Source organism: Ochotona curzoniae, unplaced genomic scaffold, assembly GCF_017591425.1.
Source record: "Ochotona curzoniae isolate NIBS_2020 unplaced genomic scaffold, NIBS_Ocur_1.0 scaffold_4701, whole genome shotgun sequence".
Taxonomy (NCBI): Eukaryota; Metazoa; Chordata; class Mammalia; order Lagomorpha; family Ochotonidae; genus Ochotona; species Ochotona curzoniae.
The window spans coordinates 4,592,640-4,604,831 of NW_024467122.1; positions in this window are offsets into that span (position 1 = coordinate 4,592,640).

Sequence of the window (12,192 nt, forward strand, 5' to 3'; positions counted from 1 at the left end):
CGGAAAACAGAGGAAGGGTTATAACAGGTACATTGTGATCTAAGATGCACCTTGAGCACAGACAGAGGGTTTCAGGAGGTGGGGATTGCTGCTTTGGAAGCCAAAGGTTCAGTTTCATCTAAATCACTAATTAGCTGCCTGACTCTGAGAAAACCCCACCCACCCCCGACAGATCTCCAGGTTTTCCTCTTACTTTTTTCTGAAAAATGAAAAAGGGAAAGTCTTCGTGTCAATTTTAAATTCTATGACTTTCTTAAAGACCCTCCTCTTTTTTTTAGATTTATTTATTTTTATTGAAAGGCAGATATACAGAGAGGAGGAGAGACAGAGAGGAAGATCTTCCTCTCCTTCCCTCCAATGATTCACTCCCCAAGCAGCTACAACAGCTGAAGCTGAGCCAATCCGAAGCCAGAAGCTCCTCTGGGTCTCCCCCACTTCCGGGTCTCCACCAGGGGCGCAGGGTCCCAAGGCTTTGGGCCTCCTCCACTGCTTTTCCAGGCCACAAGCAGGGAGCTGGATGGGAAGCAAGGCCGCTGGGATTAGCACCCAGCGTGAAAGGTGAGGACTTTAACTACTATGCTATGACACCCAGCCCAAGATCCTCCCCTTTTGTAAGCATAGTCTGTCCTTCCTGTTTGTGGGGCCTCCATGCAGGAATGCAACCAATCATACGATGAGAATATCTGCGGAAGTTTGCCTCCAAGTCGTCAGGAAGCTCCCTGCAGTGCCTGCACTCCACCTGAGAGTGCCTAGGTTCGAGGCCAGGCTCCCCTTCCCATCCAGCTTCCTGTTACTGCACAGTCTGGGAGATACAAGAGGATGACTCAAGTTCTCAGGCACATGCCAACCACACAGGAGACCCAGATGCACAGCCAGCCTCCTGGCTTTCGCCCGGCCCTAACCATTAGAGGCACTTCAAAAATGAACTAGTTTTCAGTTTGAATCTCTTTGCCTTCCAACAATTTTTTAAATTTGGTTACAATGTTGTGACTGTACTGAACAAGGACAGGCATTTATTTCATCATTACTCCAGAAACAATACAACTTTTTACATAGCAATTACATTGTATAAACTATTATAAGCCGTCTAGAGATAAATAGACCAAGATGTGCACGGCTTCTACACAAATGTTACATTACTGTGTAAAAGGAATTTCAGCATCTGCAGATGTTGGCATTCCTGAGACCCCAAAACAAATCCCCTGAGGATACTGAATGTGCCCAGTGCTTTCTGGAGGCAAGAAATTGGACATGTACACAGACGGGTCCCCAACGTCCAATGCCTGTGAGACGCTCTGCGAACTCTCCCCTGCCTGCTGTCACTCAGCCCCATTTGTCCCTCTGGGCCAGCTGTACTTCTGTTACTCCTTCCTCTGCTCCTACGGACCATGAATGCGCGAGCAATGGTCACAGTTTCATTTGGTGCAAACTTACCAGTTTATTTTGCTTTTTGTAAAGCAAAGAGACAGAGAAACCAAGAAAGAGTGGGAGACAAGCAGGAAAAGGAGCTAGCTGGCCCGGCGCAATGGCTCAGTGGCTAAATCCTTACCTTGCATGCACTGGGATCCCACATGGACACCAGCTTGTATCCCGGATGCTCCACTTCCCATCCAGCTCCCTGCTTGTGGCCTAGGAAAGCAGTAGAGGACGGCGCAAAGCCTTGGGAACTCGCACCCATGTGGCAGACACAGAAGAAGCTCCTGACTTCAAATTGGTTCAATTCTGATTATTGCAGCCACCTGGGGAGTGAATCAGCTGGCGGAAGATCTTTCTCTGTTCTCTCTGTTAATTTGCCTTTACAATAAAAACAAATTAATCTTAAAATTTAAAAAAAAAAAATGAGAAAGAGGAGGAACTTGAGTGTTTCTATTCGCTGGAGTCAGGAGCTTCAGCCCAGGATCCCACCAGGTGACAGGGACCCAAGCAGTCGGGCCATCACCTGTTGCCTCCCAAAATAAAATCAGCAGGAGGCTGTATCAGAAGCAGGTGGGCCAGGACGTGAACCGATACACTACAGTACAGGATGTAGAGACCCCCAGGGCATGCCAAAACACCCACTCTCCAATCACACCACCTTGGAGGAGGGGAAGACAAGCAACAGTGAGTCTAAGGCTCTCAGAACGTGCAAAGCTGGAGTTGCAACCTAGGCCTTCTTATTGAAAGGCAGGACCTATTCCACAACACTGCCTCAGACTCATGTTCCAAAAGTAAAAGAGTTTTCTGGGAACCTTTCGGTCCAGTTAAAGGGGAGCATTCAACCTGATTCAAATACAGTGAACCCAACTTTGTGGCGATGTGAATTTCAGGCAAGTCACTAAGCTGTATAAGCTTCTGCATTTATTCTCTTACGTGATGGAAATAGTAGCAGCACCTAACACACTTATACAGAGAGGAAACACAACACATGTAAATGATGGTGTGTGAGGAGTCTTAGCTGGTATTAGCTCATTAGCTTCCCTATTTGCATAATGATTTGAAGTCAAAATTGCTGCAGGAACGTAGAAGGCAAGGCTTCAAATCATGACTGTGTGCCTCTTAGCTCCACAGCCTCAGCTAACTCCAAGCCTCGGTTTATTTATCAGCAAAATGGGAATCCAAAATAATCCATCCAAGCAGGAGTTCAGGAAAAATCAAGTGAATCATTTATGTGAGAGTACTTTTGAAGTAGGTAGAGCCCTACAAAAACAGGGGGATTGATGGAATTGTTAAAACATGATTGGCCCTAAGTGGGAAAGCCTCTGGCTACTTAGGTAACTGATAACCAAAAGAGATAATGCTTCTGTTTTGATTCCCAAGCAAATCAACTTAAAAATGAGATACATGAGGCAGCATTAAATCCTTTTTTTTAAAAAAGCATGTTTTCAATTATTACTGTCATCCATTTAATCCCCATCTGCTCTACCTAAATGTGTAGTTATCTGATAATGTTATCTTACCAGAGCGTTAGGGAACTGCTGGGTCGCAGGGCTTCGAGCAGCAAATACACTCGTTTTAGCCTTCCAAGTGAAGGAAAGCCTGAAAAACAACACACACGTTTTATGAAATATTAAATTCAGAGAAGCCTTTATACCCTCATTAAAATACCGTCAAACTTTGCCATTTGACCAGCTGTCCATTGTCTGTGAACTTAAAAATGTATTCATCCTGGAGATAGAACTCCCTGTTAGCCAAGCAGCATCACGGCATGGGGAATTGTTTTGTGAGTGGGATAATTAAAGAGTTGGGGCCTAAAGGTGTGTGTCTATTTTAAAAAGGAATTTTCTGATTGCAGATAACTTCTCAATTTGATTTAGTGTCGAACGATAGTGATGGGGTTGATAAGTGAGCATTCATCGGTAATTCATCTTGTGCTGGTAGAAATTTACAGCAAAGCAGTGCTTTCCCAGCAGTGACAAGCCCTATTCATCTTCTTCAGACACATTTCAATAGGTGTTCCCATCTGTGGCCAACATCTAAACACTGTGGCATCGCTGACGACTTGAAGACACCTTCATTTCAAGTTACACTAGTGAAAATGCGATACTAGATTGTACTCTGTTTTTTAACCTAATTCTCTCTCTTTATTCAGTTAGCCTTTCTTGCCTGGATTTTCTGCTCCTGTGTAGCATCACTTCCCAGGGAGAGCTCCCAGAGATTTGGTTTCTTACAATCTCTCCCAAGGTTAGCAACCAACAACTTTTTTTTTTTTTTACAAATTAAAATTGAACAGATTGCCCGTTCTGACAGTCATCGATTGGTCTGTGATTGTGAATGTCCTTAGAAAGAAGAAGCTTCTGGTGCACCGAGAGCTGGGGTTGAGAGGTGGGCGGGAGAGGGAAGGAGGGCCATCAAATCCATTGGAGTTCATATTTGAAACACAATTTTTTATTGCGAGCTGAGAAATTTCAATGTGGAGGATGCAGGAAAAGGAGAAGCACATCGGAGAAGAGAGAAGACCAGAGCTTGCCACATTTGCCCAGCATACTCAATCCCTAAGATGAAAACTATTTTTTGGTCTCTCTCTCTCTCTTTTTTTTTCCCCCTCTTGTAGCCACCGGTGAACCTGCCTTTAGAAACGAAAGAAAACAATCATTTGGGGGGACAGACTTTTTCCTGTATATCACTTCATTCTAGGCAGAGTGTATTTTTTTTCTGGCGGCACGCTGAGTTTAGGGGAAGAGCACGGAAGGCGTGTTGGGTATTTTGGAGATAGAACTGAAGTGTTTTCTTGTGCCGTTTTCAACTTCATAATGGGTTTGGTCCTCCAAAAACAGAGGGTTGAAGCAGCAGTTTTCTTGTGCACTTTGGAAATCTTTCAAAAGAGAATGTTTCTGATGGTCTTATTTTTGGAAAGGTTACATACATCTGCATCATGGATGGAATTTTTGAACTTCACTGAGATGTTTGGCATATGTGTTCTTGAAATATACATATGTATGTATTTGCATATGGTGTGTGCATACACGCATAAGGTGTGTTGCTCGTGTGTGTGCAAACGATAAAGAGATACGTTCTCAAAAATTCCTCCTCTGTCATACAAACTCTTTTTCATGATGATAATTTCAGTTTGTTATGGATCTCAAGTCTTGATTGTAGGTGGTGAGTTTCAATGTGCCATATTAATAACTCGTTATCCAAGACAAATTAAGTCCTTATGTGTCAGAAGCACTCGGCACTGGATTATCTACAAGACAAGTATTTATTGAATAAATGTTGAGTCCAATTTCATTTTAATGTGACTGACTGTGTGTTTCCCCCTCTCAGGCAGAGATAAAAACACCCAGACCTTGGACTGTGCTGCAACATTACACCTAACTTGTCTGTTTCTATCATTGTCTCTCACATACAATATGGGAAGAAGGCTTTTTTGGGGAGGTGGGGGGAGTTGCTGTTCTGAAGAACAACGGGAGAGACAGAAAACGGCTGGCATTCAGCCTAAAGAGAAATCATTGAAACAAATTAATCCTATGCCGTTTAAATTGACATGGTAATCCATCATCAGAGAAGGCAAACTCTGAAAGCAATCTAGAATCTGCCCTGCTCTTTCACTGGCCCTACAGGCACAAAGACAGATAGTAGAAGAAGGGGGGAGGGAATCATAAAACTTAGGAATGCCTTAGAAAGGACGAAAATAGCGTGTATCAGCTCCCACTGTGCACTTGCTCTCTCTCTCTCTCTCTCTGCAAGCCATCATTGGAAAGAAGAGGTGAAGTTCCAACAGTTGCTTTCCCAAGTCTCCCTCTTGGTGATGGGTCTGTGGAGGCCAGCCTCTCCAGGCTGCCAGGCTGTGCCAGTCTGCTGCCTGCAGGCAAACCCCTGCCTGCCACGTCTCAAACGTTGACCAGCTGGGATCTTGGGCAGGACCCACTCTTGCCCAGAAACTTTCCCCAGTGGCAAAGGGCCTGCCTGTGAGGTGAGGATCTGGGGTTTGGATCTGCTCATTGTCGGTCTGGGCATTTTGCTTTGGCTTTGTTGTAGTGGCGGGGGTAGGAGCAGGCAAACAGTCTTTTTCTTCTTCCTTATCCTCCTGGAATCGTCTCATTTGACACTCAGTGACAAAGTATGCTATGATAATTTTGAAAAGAAGGCTCTTGTAGCAACCCTAAAAATAAAGGTGAGACCCCTTCCCTAATACTCCTCTTTCATCTTGGGGACTTCTTTCCCCAAAATGCCGGTGATGGTGGGTTAGGAAAACCTGCCGTAAAATCCCAAAATTATGTAATACCGAAGCATCACATCTTAGGGGACAGTTAGATGAAATAAAACCATATTATTAAGGGCTCACCTGAAAAACCAGTATGTCTGCATTTCCAACACATTGAACCCCATGATCCAAGCTTCCTTAGCTGCTGGATGTGATGTGTTCCTGTTTGTGCCTGTGGGAGGGGTACCTTGCAGGTGCCCCCTCCTCACTGTCGCCTGAACAGACTTGAGAACTTGGGCACTCAGGGGTGCGGCTCACTTTTTCAGTTCAACTCTACACTCTACTGTAAAGGCAAGACACCTTGGAAATATTCTTTTTCATTTCAAAACTCACTCTGTTAACAACAGTGTGTGAAAACGAAAAGCCCAAACACCTTAGGGCCAAAGGCCAAAAGCATTCAAGTACAGACCAGACCCAGTAGCTTCGCGATTTGAATTTATCTGAGATACAGTTTCCTCCAGTTTACCCAGAAAACTTGGTATGTTGCTGAAACTTCAGGAAAGCCATCATGCCTCTTTCCTAGAATTAGAATTTGTATGGTTTTTAAAAGGGAGTGGATAATTCTTGCATACTGACTAATGCTGTTTAAAGTACGTAGCAGAAAAGACAAATGAAAGACATTTCTAGGGCAAACAGGAAACGAGAGTTAAAGGCTCTTCCATTAAATATTCATCCACAGCCATGCCAGTTGCAATTTTAAGAGTTGTTAGGAAAGAAGAACAGGTTGAGGTGTTCTCTTTTATAGAACCAGGGGGATTGAAAGAGTAGCTCTTCAACAACTGGACATTCAATTGCAATTCTTGAAAAAGATCTGATGCCTTTGAATTTGTTTTCAATCTAAAGACAATGTGGACTTTAGCAGAACAGCATATGATTTAAAAAGCCACTAAATTAACCAAAATCACATGAAAGAAAGTCAATGGGTGAGCAAGCATAAGACTTTACGATTCAGAGGAAGCTGTAAAGAAAATTTTCCCTTTTAAACTTCCCCCTGTTTGAATGTCACAATCCTTGCTTTCTTTTAATTCTTTGGTAATGGAGCAACAAAGTCCATGAAACATGGAAATGTGCAGCATATCTGGGGAAGTAAAAAACGAAAATGAATGTCGATTCCGCAAAGAAGCAGGCTCCCCGGTCTTCCACTCTAACCTGTGATCTGATGTGGTCTTGTCGAGAAACACACCACGACATTTCTCACTGAAGTCAATATTCCCTTGCTTTAATGTGCTCACTTTTGCTTCAACCATTCAAAGTGACATCATCTTAATCAATTTACCTCGGTCACTGGGATAAGGCTGAGCACCTTATATTAAATTGTACTAAGTGGATAAAAGAAGTACCTTTGTCTGCCCTGCATTCAAAATGAAAGAGACCATTGCAAATTTCCCTTAAACAACACACTTTGCAAACTCCCGAGCTAATGCATCTTTTGATCAGGAAGCTGAATATGATGTCAAATCACCTCCTCTTAATTTTGCACAAAATTTTTATCTTTAGTTACCTTTTTTACATGTGCCTTGCCATTTCAACAAATTAACCTTTTAGGAGAAGAAATGGAGTTGGTAATGTGATTCAATACTTTCAAATTCATGCATAATGTTTTTCTGTCTCGGTGTCTATCTCTACCTACCTGGCTACTTCCTTAATCACATGCTTTGTATTTTTTTTTTCAAGCCTTGTAAAGCCAATGGTACTGAAGTTATTCCTTATTCTTCTGAAATTCACCTTGAGTTTGCAATCAAAAGAAATTAAGTGCAATAAATCCCCATTGGTTGTTCTGCTTGTATTTTCCTTAATTAACAATATTAATTTATCTGGATATTCGCCTAAGACATTCACATTTAAATCACTGCACTTGATATCATTTGATTAATGCTTTTTTGACATATTAAAAAATTAACTGTCCTCCTAAAAATTTCATTAAGAGAGTCTTAGGAGAGAGGAAAAAAATACAGACTCAATCATTCCCCCACTCTGTCCATTCTAAGTAGGGTTCGATGCCCACACGCTTTAAGAGCCCTTCAGAATTTTCTCAGGAGTTGCCTTGCAGTATCACCTTACTATGGAGAGCATGTGCAGCCCCCAGCAGTCCTGGCCAGGTGGGCAGAGAACTCCCTGACGCCAGCATTTCCAGCTATAGCTTCTTCAGTTCACTAATCCACTGAAAAGTGAAATGCAGAAATGCATTCCTGAGTGTTTAAATAGTAGTAGGTACATCTTTTGTTTAAATGCCCTGCTTTAGCTACCAAAGAGGACAGTTGATTTTTTTTTTAACCTGGAACTGTCTTTCTATGGGTTTTGCAAGCCACAACAGTGTTACAATTAATAGGTGCTGCAGCCTATATTTCTAAAACAGTGATTCCAAGCAGCTCATTCAACACTTTTTTTTTTTTCACTGCTTTCTGCCAGACTCTGGGATTCACAAATGGCAGTCTGTCTGGTCTTTAGTATATGAGTCTCGAATCCATCCACCGACTTCTGAAGCAAGAACATCCACACAGGGTGTGCAGGCACCACCCTGCACCTGCCTGGTGTCTAACTGTCCACTGAAACATGACCAGATTTGAAGTCAGTAGAACATATTTTTTCTAATCCTATCGAGACTTCATAGCTCTAATCTGGCTACTGCTGGGAGTCTACATTGACTTTTACTGAATGATGCAATAAGGTTTGTTTTACTTTTCAAAACTCCCTCACACAATAATCTAGGGCAGTGTACACATTGGAAATATACTGAAGGTGAACTGGGCAGCCTTACACTTCCCTCTTGCTTGAGGTCCATTTGCAAGGAGCCTGCGTGGGGCTGGGTGAGACTGCTGTGCTTGAAAGCCCTTTCAGAGGATGCCTGAGCTTATCCAAAACCTTTGCAATTGGGATGCACTGACGCGGCCCTTCCTTTTGGCTTCTCCCCTGTCTCTCTCCTTCCCTTCCTTCCTTGTTTGCTCCGTGTTTGCTGCAGTCCCTTTTGGTAGATTAGTGTAGTTAACCTTCGCTCTGGCCAAGACCCACAAGGGTTAATGGAGACCCAGCTCCTGACACCGTCAGGTCTGCGACGCTGGTCACTCCTAAGGCAGGAATGAGAGGATTAGCAAGAAAGGAATTCGAGCCCCTCACACCTGGACGCATCGCTCCGATCCTCTGGGAATATTAATAATAATAATAATAATAATAACTCTCCGTTCTGGAAAATGTTTACTTGCATCCTCAGCTTTATTTCCTGTTGTACCGAAAAGCAGGGCAGAGAAGACCAGAGTCCCTCAAGCTGCCCAGAAAACGGAGGAGGAGTCCGAGCTTCCTGCAGACACACGCGTTCCTACATACTTGTAGGTAGCTAGGGAAGAGAGGAGGTGGGCAAGAAGCGTCCACAGATCAGGAGCCCACAAAGCCAGAAGAAACGAAGGCGCTTCTCATCTCTCCTCACCTTGCACCCCGCCTCTGCCCGCAATAGTGCCCACTTGATTTTCTGCAGCATCTTTGAACCTGAGGGGTTGTGCACCTTAGCTAGCGAGCGAGACTCTAGTCTTGACAAGTGCAAAGCCACTTGAGCGCCACGACCCGGCTGCTCGGATGTCCTCCCAGCAATGTCCGCAACCTTGTTCAGTCCCCCCAGCCTGGAAGCCTACACCGCTTGGGGTCTCTGCAGCAGCCCGGGGGCCCCAGCCACGGCTGCATCTCCGGATGTGACCTCCTGCCCGCCCCTCCCCAAGGCTGATTTCTCGCCCTGCAGAGCTCGGGGCGTCCCGGGAGTCCCTGCAGGTCTCCCTGCCTCCGGCCTTCCTCCACCTTGTCTTCGGGCTTCGTCCGTCCCACTTGCCCTGAGCCGCTCCAGTGTCCTGCCGTATCCCATGGGTTCCGCCACCCGTCGGCCTCCCTCGACGCCGGGTGTGTGGGAAGGAATGTCGGCGAGCCTGGGTGGATCACCAGGTCCTCCCCGAAAATATTAAAAGAACGGAGGGCCAGAGGGCTGTCGGGGAGAAAGCTGGGGAGTGGAGGTAGGCAGGACAGCCCCCGAAGTTGCAGTTGCAAGCTGAAGGTTTGGGCCACACCTCTCCTCCTGGACACAGCCCGGAGAGATCGCGTGCGACGGACGTGACCTCGTGGGCGCGCCGCACCTGTCATCAGCTCCTGAAGCCATCTGGCCACTATGCCTCGCGGCGTGGAGCCCGCGCGGCTCCTAGCCCCGAGTCCCCAGCTCCGGACCGCGCGGCGGCCGGCTGGCCCTCATTCGGCGCCGGCGCGGCGGGCCCGGGCTGGGTTGCAGCCCAGCCAGCCGCCGGCTGCGCCCTCACGTCTCCCGTCGAGCAGACTGGACGCGGGCCTGCGCTGGGGGAGTTCCCTGGAGGTGGTCGGGCAGCCCCCCGGGAGGCTCACTCCCCTCCCTGGCAGCCTCGCCAAATCCTTGAAAGCCCCGTCCCCCTTGGTCACCCCGGGGGCTTCTAATCACTCCGTATCGATTTCCCTAACTCTTTTCATCCCGTTGAAGACACATCTTAAAACACTCCAGGCCGGAGTGTGCTCTGGGCTTTATCCACACTAATAAAATGATTTACCCTTCTCTCCGCGCTCTCCTCACAGAGGAAAATCGTTGGAGCCCCGGCTATTTGTGTGTGATCAGTAAATATTTAGTGCGGCGCATCCTCAGCTAGGCTGCGGATCGATTCGGGGCCCGCCGGGAGGTGCGCTCGGGCCGGGCGGGGCCGCACCGGGCCGCCGAGGGGCTGCTCCCGCCCTCGTGGCCGGCCGCTGATTTACAGCCTCGGCCAGCAGCGAGGGAGGGGGCAAAAGCGCGCCTGGAAAATCGGCTTTTCCACCTTTTTGCTTTTGACATTCAGCCGCTTCCCCCAGGCTCTCCTTCTCGCCCCCTCTCCCCCGCTTCCGAGGGCGCCCCGTGCGCCCCGCGAGCCGGGCCCGCCGCCCCTACGGCGCTACAGCCAGGGGACCACGCATCACGGCGCGCGCGGTGGCGCAGGGAGGCCCTAGTCCCTGCTCCGGGGGTCACCTCCTCTGGGGCGAGCTGCTCCAAGGGCGGAGGGCGGAGAGCGAATGAAGAAGCCCAGGGTCGCCTCGCTGGCCCAGTAGGTCCTCTGCTCGCTAGCTTTCCTCCACGCTCTCCGGCTTCGCCCTGCTCCGGCCGCGTCGGGCCTCCACGCCCCTCCATTCCCAGGGCGTCCAGGGCCAACTTTCACTTTCCTGGCAGTGTGGAGCCCCTTGCCTAAGCTTCAGGAACGCGCTGAGCCTAGAGACATTGAGAAGGCCTTCTTCAGCCCCGAGGTTGACTGGTGCCACCGCCTGCGCCCCCGGCCTTACTGGCCTCCACTGGGCTCCCACGGATTCAGCATTGCAGGGCCACACCCGAGACCTGGGTCTCCGGGAAACGGGCAAGGTGTAGGGCGGGGCGCCCCGACCCTTCCCGGGATGTCCGATGACCCATCCACCTGGGCCGGTTCAGCTGCCAGAGAGGAAGGTGAGGGACAAGAGTCCCTTGGGTCCCGTGGCTCTTGGACAACGGTTCCAGGCCACAAGGTCTCCAGCCCCACCACCCACCTGTTAGCCGGCTCGTGCTTCTTTTACCTGGTGCCAAGCCTTTGCAACCCCTCTGAGCCCCCAAAGGAGGGTGCCCGACCTTGCTAGGTCCACAGCCCCTCCCAGACGCTGGCGGCCTCTTCTTTGTCCTGCCCTGGGTTCTGTCCACTGCCTTATCTGCAGACTCTGTCTTTATACTAATGCATACTTAATTGGTCCGTCTTGACTGTCCACATAAAACAATTTAATTAGGGTGCTTTCTTGCTGTAGAGAGCAAAGAAGAAAAAAAAATCTACCCAATGCTTATTGTATTTAGCGCCAATACAGGCAGAAAATGTAGCACAAGTTTTTGGTTGAAAGAGCACCTCTGCGTCCATTGAAAGGCGTTGATCCGAAAAGACAGAAAGGACAGGGAAAATCGATTGGAAGCGACCCTCTCTGTCCCTTTCACACCATTCAGAAACTCCATTCCTCCTGAGACAAAGCCCAGTTCCTTGGGAATTCTCATGGGGGAAAGAGAACTCCAGTCCCATGAGCCTAGGGCACTTAAAAAATCGTGAATATTCCATTTAAACCCTGCACTGAGTCCTGCACCCCTTCCAGCACCCAGGCTCGGGTGGGTTTCCCCATTGCCTCCTCGGCAGAGCCAGCGTGGCTGACCAGTTCCCACTGCCCTGGCCAATTGGCTTTTTCGGCCTGGCCAGGCCAACCTTTTACGGTTGGTGCAGCCCTCACCCTTGACCTCCCACGATCCGAGTGGTCACCAACCCTGGCCAAAGTTAAAAGAAAATGACAACAACAACAATCAAAAAAGAAAGAAGGAGAAAAAGAAAGAAAGAAAAGCAATTCTCCACTTCTCAGGCCGGAGGAATCCAGTTCTGGTTCAGTGACCAGAGCCACCTTACCCAATAGCTACCTCCATGCCCACTCCCCTCCTTCTTGGCCAGGAGCTGCCCTAGCCACCTCCGACTAAAGGAGGGCTTCTA